Source organism: Nuphar pumila, chromosome 2 (assembly GCF_984573655.1).
Source record: "Nuphar pumila chromosome 2, dmNupPumi1.hap1.1, whole genome shotgun sequence".
In the NCBI taxonomy this organism is placed as follows: Eukaryota; Viridiplantae; Streptophyta; class Magnoliopsida; order Nymphaeales; family Nymphaeaceae; genus Nuphar; species Nuphar pumila.
Genome location: NC_143250.1, coordinates 9328512 through 9348635, shown reverse-complemented (window position 1 = coordinate 9348635; position 20124 = coordinate 9328512). Strand labels below are relative to the sequence as shown.

The 20124-nt window shown below is 37.1% G+C and overlaps 1 protein-coding gene across 2 annotated transcripts in view; it reads left to right on the top strand.

Annotated features, from left to right (window-relative positions):
- The window catches only part of LOC149844689 (zinc finger CCCH domain-containing protein 36-like), a 35347-nt gene extending 21655 nt beyond the window's left edge, over positions 1–13692 (top strand). The window contains exon 7 of one of the 2 annotated variants that reach the window (XM_089995122.1): positions 13032–13692. The gene's annotated coding sequence lies outside the window, so the exon portion shown is untranslated. Of the gene's footprint in view, positions 1–11036; positions 11315–13031 lie in introns of those variants that run through there. The other variant, XM_089995123.1, reaches the window with a different exon arrangement.
- Positions 13693–20124: the final 6432 nt, after the last annotated feature.

The window sequence follows — 20124 nt, the reverse complement described above, 5'->3', positions numbered from 1 at the left end:
GGAGTCCCCTCGCCATCGTGCTCGTGTGAGCCGTGTGCCTTTTCACCAAATGGTGCGAGAAAGAAAGGAAAACGAGAGGGAGAGAAGTAGGGGAAGGAAGATAACGAGTGGGAGAGACAGGTAACGAGTGAGAGAGGAAGAGGATGGGGGGTTTAGAAGAGTGCGTAAGAGAGGGGCGAAATAGAGGGGAGATGGGGGTCGTGGGGGATCGTGGGGAGTGGGGGTTGGTTACCGCAACACTCCAGCGGCTGTGCAATACCCCCTCCCTTTTCATAGGGCATTTTTTTTAAAAAATCCAATAAAATGGACCGAAATGACCTTGGGTGCGGTCAACGCACCCAGGGTCAGGTTGACCGCACCCGGTGCCGCACCCGCAACCACGTCGAGTCGCGTCGACGCGGGTGCGACACCGTGCTAGCCGAATCCCTGTTACATAGCTTATGACCAAAACAAAGATTTTTTTGTTCCCAAAATTCGAATTATTCCAAAACTTAATTTAAATTCTTTTTTTCGTTTCTCAAATTACCGATTTTGAATATGATGTCACTTTTTCACCTACCCATTGCTATATGCAGGATCTCCGGTTCGGGAAGCGGATTGGGCAAGGCCATAGAAGAAGGGATCTATATTATACGGACTTTTTGTCGTTGCCATCCAAATCATTTTGTAATCATGTTCAATCCAAATATATTGAGACTTGACATAAGAGGCTTGAACATCCTAGTATTTCCAAGTTGTATCTCTTTCCTTTTTTGGAAAAAATTTGTAATACAAATACATTTACATGCAATGATTGTATTCTTGGAAAGATCCGTTCGCTTCCGTATTCACATAGTAACTTTGTGTCAAAAAGACCTTTTGAACTTGTGCATTCCGATGTATGGGGGCCGACACCCGTTATGTCCAAAGGATGTTACTTCTACTATGTTACTTTTATTGATGACTTTACTAGGTATACATGGGTATACATTGTTAAAAACAAATCCGATGTCTTCACTAATTTTAAAGAATTTCATGTTCTTATTCAAAATCAATTTCAAAACAATATAGCTATATCTAGATCCGATTCTGGAGGTGAATACATGTCTAAAGATTTTTAAAATTATTTCAAAACAAATGAAATTTTACACCAACGATCTTGTCCTAAAACTCTGCAACAAAATGATCTTGCGGAAAGGAAACATAGACATTTAATTGAAACTACAAGAACACTTCTTGTCTCTAAAAATGTTCTTAAAATTTTTTTGGCCGAAGCTCTTCTTACCGCAACATATCTTATCAATCGTATGCCCTTTTTTTCTTTAAAAAATGTATCACCTTTTGAAAAATTCTTTAAAATTACTCCAGCTTTTAATAGACTAAGGATATTTGGATGTAAATGCTTTGTGCTTGTTCAAGGACTATAAATTATCACCCAAAGCTCTTGAATGTGTATTCATTGGCTATGGTGAAAATAAAAAAGGTTATAGATGCTATGATATTCGAAATAATAAACTCTATGTATCAAGAAATGTAAACTTTCTTGAAGAACAAAATAGATTTGATGTTCACACATCTAGAGAAGACATTGACTATTCCTTCCTATTTGATCTAGCTCCTAGAATTGAGTCTCCTGATGCAATTATTTGCGATAATACTTGTGATGACATTTCACATCATAATGATATGCCGCAACATGGTAATGTTTCTCAAAATGAGAACCTTAATGATATAAATGTATATACTCGGCGGTTGGAAAATGAACATCAACCTGCTCTTGAGAGATATTCCCAAGACTTCTCCTTAGAAGAACCTATTGATCCACCTAGGAGATCTTCTCGTAATAGTAGGCCACCACAAAATTTTGTATGTTATGAATCTTTCTCACCTAATTATAGGGCTTAATATATTCGTATCATGAGCCTACTTCATTTAAAGAAGCTAAAGATCATCCACATTGGATTAAAGCTATGAAAGTTAAATTAGAGGCTCTTAACAAAGCTCAAACTTGAAGCATTATTCGTCAACCGTTAGGAAAAAAAGGTAATTGGGTGTAAATGGGTATATAAAGTCAAAACCAAATGTGATGGATCTCTAGAAAGATACAAAGCTCGTTTGGTTGCAAAAGGCTACGCTCAAGAATATGAGATTGATTATGAAGAAACCTTTGCTCCTGTAGCTAGAATGACTAGTGTGCGAACATTAATTGCCTTAGCCTCCATTAAACAATGGCCGATATATCAACTTGATGTTAAAAATATGGTTTTAAAACTCGCCGAGTCAACTCGTTGACTCGGCTGACTCGGCTCGGCCCTCCAACGAGTCAACCCGGCAAGGCAAACTCGGCCTGACAAGACTCAGCCTTGACTCGGGCCTGACTCTGCCTGACTCGGCCTGACTCGGGCGAGTTCTGGGATGTTTGAAATTTGATTTTTTATTTGAGTTAAACAGAATTGGGACGAAGTACGGTTGTTACAGACAGAACATATGTTTTGTTTGTTATGTTCTAAGGGTCTGTCCAATCTTGGACAAGCAATTAGACAGACCCTTGGGGTCTCTTGTGAGTGTGTCCTTAATGGTCCTTGTGTTGGCTGATTTGGTGGACTGATGTGCTCTTGGATCTTCCCTGTGTGTGTGTGTTAACTTCGTAACAGGTACTAAGTATCACTATCATAGCATAATCCACTATAATATTCATCATGTATTATCAGAAGCATAAACATAAGGAACTAAGTATATGGTGAAAACTGGTAATTGGCCTTGTGGTAGCCAGTAGCTAGAAGTCACTCAAGAGAGGATTCGTAACGTTTTCATAAATTTCTACCAATAAGACAAATGTCAACAGAGCTTCACATAAGTTCTTGATTGCTTGACAATGCACAGAACCATCAAAATACAAAAATCCCGCTAATTCATAAGAAACAACATTAGGAACCAGTGTTCATAGGGAAAAGAGTTTTAACTCTGTTTGGGAGTGAACAACCAGGATTTTATATGCTGCATCTCTTTCGAGAATTTTTGTCATGCCACTTAATTTCATATTTTTCAACTGACACCATAGTTATTCTTCAACTTACTCCGTAGTCCTTTATCTAAAAAAGAAATTTGAAGGCTATTTAGCAGGATATCCTAGAGTTTTTTGCTACAACATTAGTTGCTTTTAATGACCTTTGTTCATTTGTCAAGGATGTACATTTATATATGGTCACATGGACAACAAAAAGGACACATGGCATGCCATTGTTGTTCAATTTTTCATTAAGAATACTGTATAAGGGGGCATGACACAAGGGTAACTGGTAAGTTGGGAATATTCCTGTGAGATAGTCTGGGAGAGATCAACCTATGCATTTTTCAATGCTACTGCTCTCTATGAATGGTTTAACTAGAAAATGACAAACCCAGGAAGTAATACAAGCAAAAACCAAGCTAATTTAGTTGATGCCAATTGTTATCAGTTCAAAAGCAACCTAAGAAAGAGTCACATCTCTCTCCCAGTTTCAGTGATTACATGCCTTTACACAACCCAAGGATCTCTTGTTTACTGGAAAACATGGTTTGAGACAAATTATAAATTGTTTTTCTTTTAAAATCAAAAGTTAACAAAACCCGGTCCGAGTCACCGAGTTGACCCGCCGAGTCACGAGTCAATAAAGAACGAGTCGAGTCCCGAGTCACGGGTTTTAAAACCTTGGTTAAAAATGCATTTTTAAATGAAACTCTATGTGAAGAAGTTCTTATGGATCCTCCGTCAGGTCTTGAAATTGGTAAAGAAAATATTCTAAAGTTAAATAAAGCTCTCTATGGTCTTAAACAAGCACCAAAAGCTTGGTATGAACTTTTTAGTAAAGTAGTTCTCGATAATGGTTTTTCTTCATGTTATCCTGATATTGCTTTGTTCGTTAAAAATTCTAATGAGCACATTACAATTTTGTTATTATATGTTGATGACATGATTATCACAGGTAATGATAAGAGACCTTGTTAAAAATATTCTTAAAGAAAATTTTGATATGTCTGACCTTGGTTATCTAAGGTATTTTTTTAGGAATTGAAGTTGCATACTCTCCCAAGGGGTATGTTCTCTCTCAGATGAAGCTTGCCTCCGACATTATTGATCAATTTGGGCTGACAGATGAGAAGAAGGTGGAGATGCCAGAAGTGATCAACGCCAAGATAAGAGCCAGTGATGGCACTCCTTTAGCAGATCCCACACCTTATCGTCAATTGATTGGGTTACTAACATATTTATCTATCACCAGACCCGATATTTCTCATGCGGTTCATAGTGCAAGCCAATTTCAGACTGCTCCCTCCACCATTCACATGGCCGCAGTCACGAGAATTATCAAATATTTGAAAAGCACCATAACAAAATGATTATTCTTACCCTCTTCTTCACCTCTTACTTTACTTGCTTATACTGACTCTGATTGGGGGGTAACCCCGATGATTGTATTTCTACCACAGGTTATTGTGTGTTTCTTGGAGAGTCACTTATTTAATGGAGGTGTAAGAAGCAACAAAAAGTTTCTCTCTCTTCTACCGAAGCAGAGTATCGTGCGACGACCACTACCACCACTAAGGTTGTATGATTAAGAAGTTTGCTTAAAGATATGGGAGTCTCATTCTCAACTCCTTCGAAGCTGTGTTGCGACAACAAGAGTTCCATCTACATTGTCAGCAATCACACCTTTCATGAAAGAACAAAACACATTGAGATGAATTGTCATTATGTTCATGATGAGTTTTTACGGGGCACCATTCAATTGCCATATGTTCCTATCGAGTACCAGTTGGCGGACTTCTTCACCAAAGCTTGGCCATCGCCTCGTTTATACTTTCTCCTCAGCAAACTCTCAGTGATCTCACTGTGTGTTTGAGGGGGGGTGTTAAAATATGTTATATATATATCTATATATGTAGATTATGACACACACACATATATATATTACATATATATGTCTATGTGTCTATCTACATATATAAATATATACTTCTTGTAAATACTCACTAAGGGTAAAATAGTCTTTTTACATTTTCACGCATATTGTAATTTTCCTTTTTTCTTTTCCTCCTTTTTCCTTTTTCTTTTTTTCTTTTTTTATTCTTTTTCTTTTTCACCTTGGAAAGGCCCCCCTAGAAGGACGTTGGAGCATCCAACGGTCATATTTATGACTGTTGGAAGGGCTCCAACGTCCCTCTAGGAGCCCTTCCAAGGCCTCCTCTTTTGTCTATAAATAGAGGGGTTTTCCCCCATTGTAAAGCATGCTTCTTTGAAGCCTTCTTGAGTGAAATATATTTTTTCCTCTTCTTTTGGGTGTTTTGCTACTTTTGTGGTTTTGTTGTACTCTTGCCCATTAGTGGCTATTTGTGTATGTGTGTGCTCTCTTGTTTGCTCTTGGAGACATCGCTCCTCTTATTCGGCACTTCGTTAAAGTGTCTTACCCTCCGCACCCGTACCCAGGTGACAGTGTTTGGATGACTCAAAACCTGAAAAACTAGGTTTTAGTTTTCCAAAAAGTAAAAGAAATTCAGAAAAAAAGAAAAGTAGTCAGCCAGTCACCAGCCAAAAAAATGGCCGACTGATGCCACTTATGTCGGATGGTGCTGGCCAACCGTTTTTTGGTCTGTGATTGACCATATAGCCAAAATATACATTTTTTCCTAAAAGGTCATGGCTGTCCAGCCATTTTTTAGTCAGCCATCAATGGGGAAATGACCAAGTTGGTGATGGAAAACACCAGCCCGTCCATTTATGGGACCTTTATGACTCGATTGTTCTAGCAGTTGCAACTCTTCACAAGTTGTGATTCACATTCAATCATGCATAAGTTCCGATTTTTTTACATAAGTTTGAAAATTTATTGAAGTACATTTTTTTATTAGTAGAATTATAAAATTTTCTTTGAAGAATGCTTATGATTATATTTTTGAAGGATGTCTTTCTTATAGGCAATTTGCTTCTCAAGCCTATTAGCTATTACTTCAATTTATATGTTTGAAATGCAATCCTAAATAGTGAGTGTTATAAGAAGCAAACAAGGGTGCAGGTTGTTCATCACAAGGGACATCTCCATTGGAACCCAATCATAATGAGAAGTAGACAAGGGTGCAAGATATTTCCCATTAGCAACACTTAACATCACTTGTTGCATAGACATTGACAAGAGTGCAAAATTGGTGGATACAATGAGAAGAAAAATAAATACAAGGTGTCTACAAGAGACAACGAAAATAAAATAAAGCTAGAGATCTAAGAGATGGAGCTAACATGTGGAATACAAGAAATAATAATTCAATGAATGGAGTAGGCATTATAGTACACACAATTAGGATATTTCTGTCATTTCATATATTTAGAGAGATGTGTGCTGGCTGTGATGTGTCTATACACTATCTGGTTGCCTCTTGTGTTGTAATTTTTATTTGTTCCTTTACTTTATGCATATGTAGTGCAATGCCACCTAGTGGCATTGTTCTAATATTAATAGTTCTACAACCCTATTTAGGGCTTCTCATATTAATAAGAATGAGAGGACTGCAGCCTTCATGCTAAGAAGGGCCATTTTGGTCTACAGTTTGTCTCTTTCTTATGAAAGCTCATTTTCTTCCTTCCTCCAAGAATTAATCTGATATCAAAGCCAATCATCCCATTTTGTGATAATCATTTAAGGGAAGATTCCTCTTCTTTTCTCATCCTTCTTCATTCTCTCTTCCTCTCCAAGCAATATACCCCTCTTTTTCTCTGCTATCTTCTTCTTCTTCTCCTATCTTTCTTCTCTCTTCACCCAATGGATATATCTGGGATTTTCATCCCAGCATGCATAGCAAGGGTGCTCATCCCCTTGCCATTGCCAATCGTGTGACATCATCCAGTCAGCACCATTTATTGCTCTTTTTTAATCAATTCTAGACTTTATTTCTTACTTTCTGTTTGTTGTTTTAGCTTCTATCATTCCTCTTGTTGGTGTTCATCATTGTTTATTGAAAATTGAGATGGGGGAAAAGTGTAAAAGAAAATATTACTACTCAAAAAAAAAAAGTGAGCTTTGAAGAATGTTTTGATACTATCCATGGAAAATCAAAATATGCCATTTATCCCTACTAGCTCCACTCCTACTGCTTAGTCCATCTCATATAATAAACTTGGGCTCTAGTCTACTCACATGAGATCCCAAAATTGAAGCTCTATTCATCTTCTCTTAAATAATACTTCTAGTTTAATCTCCTTCCCAAAATCCAAATCAAACGCTATGATTCATATTACTTGACTAGGAAGGGTGTTCTTTTGCCCTATATCAAATTTCTTAGATTGATGGTTCACGTAGATGGGAGTGGCACGACACGACGTACAATCATTACTTATGAGGAAGTGATGGAGGATGGCTCAAGAGAGAACATTCATGGTCCATAATATCACCTACGAGGAATGGATGATTTGCGAGCAAGGCTTAATTGAGTAGATGAACTCTATAGTATCAGAAGATGTATTATCTTAGGTAGCTGGGACTCTCCACTGCATACAATTTGTGAAATTCACGTTGTTCACTTTCACAAACTCAATTATCACTCATTTAGAGCAGTTACAAACTTACAATCCCTTTGCTTCACCTCTTTCAAAAGGGTTGATAGATTTTATTGGTATTGTATGTAGATAACCTTATGCTAAAAATGTATTATACTAAATGCAATTCTTTTCAATTTATTTGATCTAGTTTATTTTTACTATGGTCTACAAATTTGTAAAATCTTAATAGGTGAATTAACAAAATTTGTTATTTTACTTTTTAAATTGATTATAAAAATGTATGTGTGCGTGCATATCATTCTTTTCTAAAGAGATACCCATAGAAAATCAATGGATGACTGGGACACAATTCATCCATAAATTGATCTTTTATTTATTTAAACATTTGTCATCTATGATGCTTAAAGTAGTTAAGTTTAATATCATTGTGCTCTTAATTTTGACATTCCTGTACTGTTATGATGGCTTAAAGTATGTAGGCTAATCACAAGGAACATATGATTAAAATTGGTATTACATTTCATATTAGTTATTTTTCTTATCATCCTCTATCTTAGAATACCTTTCGAATATTCATAAGATGGAAAGGGGCAAGAGAGAAACCATAGAAGAACCCTTTCATTGAGAAAAGAATGATATAACAGCAGCATATATGAGTCAACCGCCTTACACTAACCTCCTGTTTAAACCTGGACAGAAAAGTCCATCTTACTTTGACTTTTACAATATTATTACAGATTGGACAAAAATGTCCTTATAAATAGTACAATGTACATGGGTATACACCTATGTTACATTTCTCTTAACACTCCCCCTCAAACTTGGGATGATGCAAGAGGAATCATCCCAAGTTTGATGAGAAATTCCTAAAATGTGTAGGAGCTAGCCTCTTCGTAAACATTTGCAATTTTCTCCTTAGAGCTCACATGCTCAAGTCAAATAATCCCATTTTCAAATGCCCTTGTAAAGTGACAATCTATTTCCATATGTTTAATCCTCTCATGAAATCTGGGTTTTTTGCAATATGAATAGCATTCATGTTGTTACAATACAAATAATTTTTACTATGAACTGAAGTTCCCATCTCTCCCCTTAACCATCTTATCCGTATAATCCCTTCTGTGACTTGAGTCATAGCCCTATACTCAATCTCAACTATGGGTAGAGTTATTTTTTGCTGCCTCTTGCTCTTTCATGAAATCAGTGAACTCCCAAGAAAGATATAAAGCCACATAATAGTGAGTCTATCATGAGTGAACCCTCCAAAATCAGCATCATATATGCTTTTAGCTCTAACGAGCATGATAAAGAAAAGAACATGCCATAATGTATAGTGTCTCTCACATATCTGATAAATTTAAGCACAACAACAATGTGAACCGACTTAGGCAAACTTATAAACTAACCGCATGCACAACAAAGGTAATATCGAGTCTAGTAATGGTCAGATATATCAGTCTGCCTACCAACTGCCTATAGATCACTGGGTCATCTAACTTGATGCGAACTAGAGGCCAGCCAATACCCAGCTTCGAGGGGGTACCATGATGGAGACTCCTACCCCCCCCCCCCCCCCCCCTGAAGGAGAAGATAAGCACGACACTTCTCACAGTACAGGCCTTCATCCTAGCTTACAGGGTTAGCGATTATGGGCAAGTATAGTGGAAGGTATCCCGGCTTCGGGAACTTCTTCGTGTCGATGGTTCAGGTCGGTGAGTCACTTCGTTTGGAGATTTCTCCTGATAGACATGACGAGATGTTGGTTGGCCCCTTTCAAGTGGTCTCTATTGGCAGAATTTTTGGGGGTAACCCTCATAAACACTTGGAATATCAGTTCACATTAGGCTCCATATGGGACTTTACCTTTCTGGAATCATCTGCTAATCTTGCCTTTGCAACTTGTTGCATATTTATGCTGAGACAAGTAGAATGGTCTCTTAAGAGTACTCCACTTTAAGTCCCAAAAAATACTTCAGGTCGCGCAAGTCTTTTATCTTAAATACATTAGTATTATCTTTCCCATTCTTCTAGGGAAGTAGCATGATCTGCAGCATCAGTATTTGTGGGTTTGGTTTTGGTCCCATCAAGGTACCCTGCCCACCATATCCAAACCCTTCCACAGCAGTCTTCATGAAATCAGCCCAATAACCTAGTTATTCTCATCTAGTTTGATTGGAATCAGTTGAATAACCGCCTTCTTCTCCATACTTATCAATTCCCCAATTACACCACCAAATTACCGCAAACAACCCCCATACTTCCAATTTGCTGCACAAATAACAAAACAGAGCGAGCAATAAGAAGACTGTATATGTCTTAACTAATCAAAATAGAATACACACACTGTTATAACCAAGTGTACATGCCCAAACTGCAGTACCAATACCCAATGAAGGTCAAAACTTCACAAAACTAAGACAACCTCATATGTAAAAATACTCACGGCAGGCCGATATTAACAACCCTTCATAAATTTTCTATGTAAAGCATAAAACTAGTGCAGTTGATACAGTATGGTCTCTCATAAAATCATCAAAACAGCATTACCGCCTCATACATCCTCATGAAAACTTCAAAGAAACTCACAAATATCATGAGTTTTCTACCCAAAACCACTACCAGCACAATCCTTACTAAAAAATGACCCAGATGCAAGCTATTTGCATGATTAAAAGCCACAAATCTGATTAGAGTAAAAATAATTCCCGAATCTTGACAGAAAATGATCCCCAATCCAGAAAATATTGGAAAATCTTTACAAAATCTAATCACCAAAAACCATGATTCTTGATTTGATGATCTTCTAAAATCAAGAACTATTGAATCCCTTAACTAGAATCCATCAACTCTGCTAGGCGTCTGAAGCACTGATGGTGTCAGCAGCACGCATCACGAGGCATATCGCTGGTCAGAAACAGATGAAGCCTCTTCACTGCACACCCTTTTTCAACCTCCCTTTCAGTCTTGATATGGCTCTAATTCCATATCGAAACAATTGAGAAGAGATAAGATGAAAAGGGGCAGGAGGGAAACCATAGAAGAACTTCTTTCATTTGAGAAAAGAATGATACATAGCAGCATATATGAGTCGCCCCCCTTGCACTGACCTCCTATCTAAACCTGGACAGAAAAGTCCATCTTACTTTGACTTTTACAATACTATTACAGATTGGAAGAAATGCCCTTATAAGTAATACAGTGTACATGGGCATATGACCCAACCATGGTAACACACTTGTGTTACAATTCTTTCAACAGGTTCAACTAATAGAATCATCACTATAGCTCTGGCGTGCTTTCATCATAATCTAATGACATTTAATTGTCTTGTTGGAGTGATACTATACTTCAATTGTGTCATTTTCAAAGCTGAATCAGCAGACCTGTCTTGATGCACTTTTCCTCTTTCATTTAATTGCATGTCATCTGCTAAGCATTAAGTAGACATTATTCTCTTTCTCTTCATATTCGAAGTTAAGACATGATTGTTATAATGTGTAATTTCTTATGCTCTGATTGTTGGTAGGTGTTGCGACATTAACAATCTACAAGTGTTCTGCAACTACCTCTAGTCAAAAGTGCTATGTACTGGCTAAGCACCAGCCCTAAAAGATTAGGTGGCGTCAAAGAGCCCAAGAAAAAGAATACACAAGGGAATGCATAGATCCAAGAGATCTGAGGGTAGATTTAGAACTATGAAACAATTATGGACATCTTCAAAGAGTCTCTGTCCAAATATAAGCACAGCTATACAGCTATGTAAGAAGTGAGCTATAAGTACCAAAACAAGAATTCACAGTTAAAGGATTTTCTATTGAATGTGAAAGTGCAAGTCAAAGATAATCTATGTCACATGGGTGCGGGTGCGGGGGTGCGGCAAAATATAAAAAATTATATATATATATATATATATATATATATATATATATATATAAAATGACCATGGGTGCGTTGACCGCACCCATGGTCAGGTTGACCGCACCGGGTGCCGCACGCGCACCCCCGCACCAATGCGGGTGCGGCACCTAGTTGGCCGAGTCCCTGTGACATAGAAGATAATGAAACCTCTTATTCTGGTAGTAGATAAGTCCAGAACTTTTATTTGTATGCCAATTTGATATGTTTTTATGGTACAATTCTTGATTAGATGTTTTTTTAACGACTTCTGATGGTAACAAACAGGATATATTTTTATGTTACAATTCTCAATTAGATATTTTTCTCAGATATTTTTTTAACCGCCTCTGATGGTAGCAAATCATCTTTTGTGGTGCTACTATGAGATATGCAACAGATAGAATCAGTGCATAAAAAGCTGAAAATACTTAAACTGATCATTTAGGTGATCTTCCTAAGAAACAGATGATAGGGTTGACGAGTTAAATTTAGCCTTGGGCTTAAAAGGCAGTAGCGTTTGAAACTTGATTGATACATCTCATAGTGAAGCTTAATTGACACAATTGTTCTCTACCACATAGGAGATAACAATATATTCTCTAGAAAAACATAATGAATTATGTATGGCTGTTGCAACTTTTCGGAATAGGGGAACTAGGGAAATTGAAGTCTTTCTATTGAATCTTAAAGGATGTTAGAGTAGTCTTGGTATATCAACAAAAAAAGACAACCTTGGGCAGTGATGCTAAACATGTAGGCCTAGTGACTAAGTTTGCATATTTGAATTTGAGAAGTTCAATAAATAGTTGATGTTGACATGCACTAGCTTGGTTTTCCCTAGTAACATAAAACAAACTGCAATTTCGAAATCAATTCTAGAATTGGATATCAGCAGTGGGTACTGTAAATCAGTTATGTTATTGTTGAAGATTTTGATTGCATCTTGGTTGCATTGCATCATTTTATGTTCTCACTGCTGTGTTTGTTTTATTTCGTGGCTGAAAGATAAAGTTATTCAAATTATTATCATATTCTAGTGGAAGTGTATGCAATAAGCCTTCCAACATGTGAAGAATGGAATGTCAAATGTTTTCTCAAAGTATATGAAGGCTTTACTCAAAGATTTTGCACGAACTGTTGATTTGGCATTTTGGTAAATTTATACAAATAATTTGCATGGTCCATTTTCAAGTTATGTGCAAATAATTTCAAGTCAGTCAAAAGTAATTATTGTTGGTTGAACTCTCGCAAGCCAAATTTCATCCTTTATACTTCTCCATTTAGAAGTCAAATATTTTGAGATTTTTTTCGTTTCTTAATTTTAGAATGTTAAAAATCTCAAGCACTTCAGAATCCCATATCTTCAGGATAATAAGTTTCATCAAAGCTACCTTTCTTTTGCTGCGGTGAACTGAATACAATGTTGTTCAATTGGATAATGTTTGGTTTAATTTTCATCAGGATATATTTTGCCAAGTTTTTTGTGCGCCATGAAGAAATTTGTACATGTGTAGGGTTTGAGGTATCATTATACCAAATTCAATGATCGGGTGGTCCTTATGTGGAAGGGTAGAGTGAAGATGGCTTTTCGGTTGATTTTAAATCACTATGCTTTTATGTGCAGCAACTTTGGCTCAAAATTGCCCACCATGGCTCTGCCTTTCTGATTAAGGGCAACTGTTATTTGTCACCTGACATTGGGTGACCATGGTTCCAAACCTCTGCGAAAAGGTTGAAGCGGGGTGTACTTCCTGATGGGCAGGAGGGACATCACAGGTTTTACCTACTGGAAGCCTGTTGATATGCGGTCGGTGATTTTGAGGGGGATGGAGTGTTCTAGCCTAGCCCAAAAAAAACAAGAAAAAGAAAAAGGCTCAAAATCATGGTTGAAGAAAATAGGTGCAAAACTTTGAGACCGCATTATCTTGACCGAGGGATCTCAGGTTCAAATCCAACTGATGACCACCTTGTTTGACTGTCAGAGAAAAAACTCATAGTGGAGCAAAAACAGATCATGGAGGTGATATTTTTATCATTTTCAATGAAATCAGATCATGGCATCCTATCAAAATTTGGATACATGTGGCTATTTTTTAATCAAGGGATTTCTACATTTTCTAAAATCATCGGGGTGATTATAATAGTATGAAGCAAAGCAAAGTAACAGTGAAGTCATGGTTGTTCTGCCATCGGCTATCCTAATATCCTCGATCTTGTGAGATATTTGAAAACTTATTATCATAAAGATAGTGAACCCAATACCGTGGGTCAATCATCTCAGAAAAGGACACTTTGTCTTCTTTCATTGGCAGGATCACCACGATAGATTTTGTTCATTTCTGTTTGGGCTTAAGGTGATTCTGTATGTTCATGATCATGAGTGGGTGGTCCTGGTCCAGCTATTTTTATTGCTAACATTATCAGACTGATTCAGGCCAGCAATAGTTCTAAATCCCCTTTCCAGGACTTCACATTATATGCAGTGTCGCTGCATGGTGGGCATGCAGTGAAACAACCATCCATACTGGCGTTTCTTGAGATGGGTGTTATTCATCTTGAGAAGTGTTGAGATGGATGGACCAACGGGGCTCCGCTTGTCTGGTAAGATCTGCTAGTGCACATCACCTTGTGTTGGGACCTTGCAAGTTCAAATCCCAGTAGTATCGTTGTATAACTGATAGGGGTCTGCCTAACCCCAGTTTGCCTAAGTGGTGATATGGCTGGACATTTGTCCCATGCTAAGCATACAGTGATGCTGCATAAAAAATAGCCTCCTTTTTTTTAAAGGCCAGCTGGGGTTAGCCTGACCCTTACCAGTTATACAACTATACCATTGGGTCTTGAACCTGCACCGTCCCAACACAAGGTGACATGAACTAGCTGCTGCAGAGCCTCTTTTTTTATTCAATTAAAGTATTGCTGGGATTTGTCTGCTTATTAATTCAAAGGATAAACAAAATGAAAAGTGATCTACCACAAAAATGACATGATTTTGAACTACCTCACAATTTTTGAAATCCGCTTTATGTTTAAATTTGCAAATGCTTGACTTTTTTAAGACCTTTTACCCTTCACACAATCGAACCTATAAAGCTTCATGCAATATATAGGTATTCTATTTTGATTTTGCAGTTGTTTACTAAAATGTATATTCATACAATGATTTTGTGGACCTCATGATTTTGCGGACCTCATGAAGTTTGCATAATTAAATTTGAAATCTATGTACCTTTGTAAATATCATACAAAATTTGCATAAATAGATGACATTCACGAGCTAAATCTCCTTTAAGGGTCTTTAAAAAGGTTCGCAAATGTGTAGCGACATTCACTTGTTAATGTTTGTGAATGCCCTTAACTTTTACACTCTGGTCGACGCACTACATTCACATATATAATACGACATTCAAGAGCTTACTAAGGCTATATTTTTTGTGAAAAATATCTTTTTGTAAAAAATGTCAAACACATAGGCTTTTGGCCCCATAGTAAGGTCTCTCTCTACTCACTTGTTAAGTTTACTTAGTACTTCATAGTATTAGGAAGTATCACCCAATGTATTATTTTTCTTTGGCTTTTCTTGCTGTATTCTAATTGTAGTACATGTGTGGGTGTGGGTTCTTTCGAGAGTCTCTTCAATCATCATTTTGCAATAAACAAGTTTCATATTTTTTACAATAACAAAACAAGAAATAAAGGTAAACAAGTGGGCAATAAAGATACAAAAGTATTACAAAAAAACAAACAAAATAAGCTATTAAAAATACAAAAAAATCTAAAAAATAATGCAATTGTTTTCTACTCATGTTTATAATACATGATACACAATAAATAAACAACTAAATTTGAGGATAGAAGCATATCAATCATTAAGGAAACAAAGCAACAAATAAACACTCATTGGCAGACGATTTAAACAAAGAAAAAACAAAATATACTATTGAACATACAAAGATAACTTGAAAATCATGCAATTCTTTAACAAAATAACTAAATCATGTTAATGTTTTAGTTATTTATTGGTTAATGTTGATGTTTCAAAATATAAATGATTCAATCGTTAAAAATGTGTTCATTGAAAAAACTCACCAACGATGATTTTAAAAAAGTCACTAATGAAGTGCCATCGATGAATCACATGAAATAGTTGTCAAAAAATTTTGTCGGAATAAAAATGTTAGGGACCACAAAAAACCTTAGTTTATATGAAAATAGCTCTGGAATGCAAACCATTGCTTTTATATTGATTATCATCTACAAAAATTGAGAAAATTTATATGCATGTCATTCTTCAAATTTGTGAATGTTAAAAAACTCTGCAAATGAGTCAAAACTTCCACATATAAGTCACAACAACAAAATGCGAAGGTTGGAGATATTTGCAAAAATTATATGCGAATGCCGCCACATATTTACGGTCCTTCTTGAGGATCATTTACTTAAAGAAGATTCACATGGTAGATCGTAAATGTTGTACTATATATGCAAAGGTTATACCTTATTTGCGAACATCGATCAGAGTGCAAAGGTTGGGTAGATTCACAAAAATTATATGTGAATGCCACTACACATTTGCGGACCTCCTTGAGAATCATTTACTTAAAGAAAATTCACATGATAGCTCGCAAATGTCATACTATATAATCCAAAGGAGTACCTTATTTGCGAAGATCGACCAAAGTACAAAGGTTGAGAAAATCTACAAAAATTAATATGCGAATGACGTCACACATTTGCGGACCTCCTTGAGGATCAATTACTTAAAAGAGATTCACATGATAGCTTGTGAATGTTATCTATATATAAAAATTTTGTATGGTATTTGCAAAGGTACACATATTTCAGTTACAGGTGGTTCACGGATTTAGTTTTGCACATTGTGAAGTCCGTGAAATCATCGTGCAAATGTAGTTATTACTGAGAGGTTACAACATCAAGACAACGTACCTATATATAGTGCAAACCTCAAGAAATTCACCCATGCGAAGGGTAAAAAGGTGTTGTTGTAGATCATTTCGGAAAACATGTCATTTTTGCAGTACAATACATTATTTTCTGTAAACAAAATGGAAGTATGCAAGTTCTTTTTTTCTTGATAACTACCGTTTTGTTTCCGATGTCTCATTACTGGCTGAGAGGTGCCAATTTGACCATGACCTTTGTTTCTGTGTTCACGGTGTAAAGCTCCAAGAGTACTCTCTATCCGCATCTCCACCACCCTTTCCCCTTTCCCAACCGACAAAGATAGTTTCAGTTGGCTTCCAACATTTGCAGGAGAGAGCTACTAAAGAATAACAAATCATCTCTTTTTGCAGCAAATCCTATATACTCCGAAGTATTAGGAAAAAGGATAGTACTGACATTGCGAGGCAGCACCTAACCAGTGAGTCACCGGCCACACCAAAGACTGAGATGCAGTGGCATTTAAGAGTGAATACGAATGCTGCCATGTGATTGGCAGAGCACAAACAGGAGATGAGTTGTTAGATCAGTGGATCCCAGTTGAGCATCAAGAATAGGGACCCACTGATCTCTTTTATTCATCTCTTATGTGTGCGCAGCCAATCACATGGCAACATTTTGAGTGGGGCTCGCATTCTGTTGCTGTGGAGCCCATGGAATTCTGCCATGTGATTGGTTGTGCACACGTAGGAGATCAGTTATTAGATGAGTGGAACCCAGTTGAGCTTCAAAAACAGGGATCCACTGATCTCTTTAATCAGCACACACATGGAAGCATTTTGAGTGAGGCCTGCATGCTGTTGAGCCCATGAAATGCTACCATGTGATTGGCTGCAACAGATAGAAGATGAGTTATTCGATTGCGGATCCCAGTTTTATGATATTTACTCAAAGTGAACAATAGTCCATGTCCTGCTGCCTCGCACGCACCTTGTGCGCAACATCAGCCTAACATGTGCCTTCATGAGCGCAAAAATAAGACATACTGCGCTCATATGTGCTCAGTACACAGCACCTACAGGGATGCATCCCCCTGGTTTCTGCGTAAACTGCAAGCGGTCATAGCCCCCACACTGTTCACAAATCATGTATGCATGGTGAGTATGGTACCCCCACACTGTTCACAAATCATGTATGCATGGTGAGTATGGTTTCCTAGGTCTTAATCTCTTATAATTTTGTGGTTGAACATAGGCTTTCTAATATCCATGTATCTCTGTTCAAGCCTATGTCACATGGATTCAACTGTAAATACAGGGATAACAACAATTTTATGAAGTTTTCAATATGACCAGTATATAAGAGGATACAGTATGAGAGCTAAAAATGGCGTATCAGTGACATTGGCTCAAGCATTTTTTTTCACATGCTTGAGTACATCATTGATGGATTAATCATATAAACGCTGTTTTCTCTGAGAAAGGGCTCCCTAACTACTGAATGCTGGCTATTCACTGCCCTGCATATTAGGGAGTGATTTACAGAAGTTGACACCGAGAAAGTAAAAAAAAAAGAGATTGGCCACTTTGGCCGTTCCCTATTTCAGACCCGATTGACTCGGTCTGGGCTGAACTGGACCGAGTTGGCCCGACCCAAACCGGTCTGGGCTGAACCGGACCAGTTCGGGTCGGGCCAGCCTGAGGACCGACTCGGTCTGGGTTCAGCCCAGACCGAGTCTGGTAAAAAAAAATGAGACAGGGACCAAGCTTGTCTCGGTTTTAGGTGCTGAACCAGACCCAAACCAAACTGGGTCTGGGTTCAGTTTTTGAGGATCCTATAAGACAGTCTAGACCCTTTGTCTCAGGTCCAGACCCAGACTGGACTAGGTCTGTCCAGTCTGTGCCAATAGAGACTGAATCTCTGTTTGCATCCAGTTGGTCCAAACCCTGGTTAAACTGGGTCTGGATCCATCTAAGCTTAATTGGATCTAAGTTCAGTTTGAACCAAAACCAAACTGAGACTGGATCTGATCTAGTTTGTACCAACTGGGTCTACTCCAGTTGTACCAAACTCAATCTAAATCCAGTCTGCTACCTTGAGAGAGAGACTATCTATGATTTAGTCTGAACACAAACTAGACTGAACTGGGTTGGTTAGTTTATACCAAACTAGAACTGAATCCAGTTTGTGAACTCAAGAGAGAGACAAAGATTGAACTTTTCAGGTTCAGTTTGGAATAAAACCAAACCGGGCTCACTCCGGACCCGGACTGGGTTAGATTAGACCCATAGGATAGTAAAAAGATCAAAATACTCTATGTCCTAGAACTAGTAAAATGATCATAACTCCTCACCTGAGCTAAGAATCGGGTGAGGTTTAGTTCATTGAAATCGGGACGCAAAGAGAAATTTGTTTTGTCCTGATCTCATAACCAAACACGCACCAAAGAAATTGAGGTCAGGCATACCACCTTCAAGAGGGTAGTTTGGTAATTTTATAAAATATATGAAATGTGATTTAGTAATTAAATGAGTCTTTGTGTTATGTACATACTCAACTACTACGGTGAGAGAATCGACTGCATGTTAGAGTTCTTGCGTTTGAGGTAAGAAAAATTATAAGCATTTTGAATTAATAACATATTTTATGCTAACGTATTTTGTGAATTAGACTACATGAAATCATGTTTAAATTACATATTAGAAATGCACCCTTGTAATTACGAGAAATAGAATGAATGCATGTAAATTAGCCTTGGTGCCATAAATGATTTTATGTATTTGTAAATTTTAAGCATGAGTTGCATGTATTGAATTGTTGTATTTTAGATAAAATACATACTTGAGATTGTAAAAGACTTAGAAATACATGCATGAGAACAAAGTCTTCAAGATAAGATTTTGAGTCTCATACTAGTTACAATTGTATTATTGTGAATTTAAAATACCTTAGCATGCTAAACTTAATCTCATAAATTGCTGATGGGTGAAAATAGCTATCTGATGGCAGATAGCATTCTTGCATACTTAAAAAATTGATAAATTTTAGAACCCTAGGATTGTCCCTTGAGAATACTTAATTGACAATGTCCCTTGAGAATACTTGTCGAGATATTGTGAATATGAGCTCGAGAAAGAGTTTATGTGAGAATGCATGAGATGCATATTATATGTCTTAGGAAATTATATTTTAACCTAAAGATGTGGGACTCTAGAATAAGATTAGGATGTAGAATGAGCCACAAACCTTAGAGCAGGTATAACTCTACTTACTGACTTACCGGGGGTCCTACACTGCAATGGACAAAGCGAATGCGATTTATAGTCTAACCAACACTATAGAATTGAGGTATTCTACACAGATTGCTATGTTTATAGTAGGCTATTACCGATATAGCCAAAATAGATAGTGGTTAGCATTGAGAAAATGCTAACTTGTGAGAATTTGCGAACTTGTGAGAATTGAGAAAGAAACTGGAAGATTTAAAAGGCACAAACATGTATGTGTTGCGTGATAAAAACCTAAAATAACACTAGCAACTTAAAGCTTATTATAATTGTAAATCTGAGTTTAATTTGCTTATAATTTATTCTTTACTGAGTTTTAAACTCACTCCCCTTAATAATTACAATTGTAGGTACTAAGTGACTTCATGAGACAAGATTTAGAATAAGATGTTGTCAACCTTCTTCAGGATATACCCGATTTTGTCTTTCAACAGAGCAATTATCTTATTTTGCTTTTATTTATTAAACTTGAGAGGTGGTGCCTCATTTGGATGATGTAGCCTTAGTAGCTTGATTTGATTATGTGGG